Source organism: Sinocyclocheilus rhinocerous, unplaced genomic scaffold (genome assembly GCF_001515625.1).
Source record: "Sinocyclocheilus rhinocerous isolate Xijiao unplaced genomic scaffold, SAMN03320098_v1.1 scaffold42, whole genome shotgun sequence".
Lineage (NCBI taxonomy): Eukaryota > Metazoa > Chordata > Actinopteri > Cypriniformes > Cyprinidae > Sinocyclocheilus > Sinocyclocheilus rhinocerous.
In genome coordinates, this window is record NW_015627390.1 from 709,609 (window position 1) to 709,924 (window position 316).

Here is a 316-nt window from a genome sequence, read left to right on the forward strand (position 1 = left end):
TGACTTTACTGTCACTTTTGATCAATTTAATGCATCCTTGATGAATAAAAGTATTCATTTATTTTTCTTTTAAATATAGTGCATCACAGTTTCCACAAAAAAATTGTGCAGCACAACTGTTTTCAACATTGATAATAATCAGGAATGTTTCTTGAGCAGCAAATCAGCATATTAGAATGATTTCTGAAGATCATGTGACACAGAAGACTGGAGTAATGATGCTGATATTCACACAGAAAACAGCTATTTTAATTTGTAATAATATATCACATTTTTACTGTATTTGTGATCAAATAAATGCAGCCTTGGTGAGCAG

At 30.4% G+C, this 316-nt stretch overlaps 1 protein-coding gene across 1 annotated transcript in view; it reads left to right on the forward strand.

Annotated features, from left to right (window-relative positions):
• LOC107727908 (PDZ and LIM domain protein 5-like) overlaps window positions 1-316 on the forward strand; it is a 111,738-nt gene that overhangs the window by 45,024 nt on the left and 66,398 nt on the right. The window lies entirely within an intron of this gene.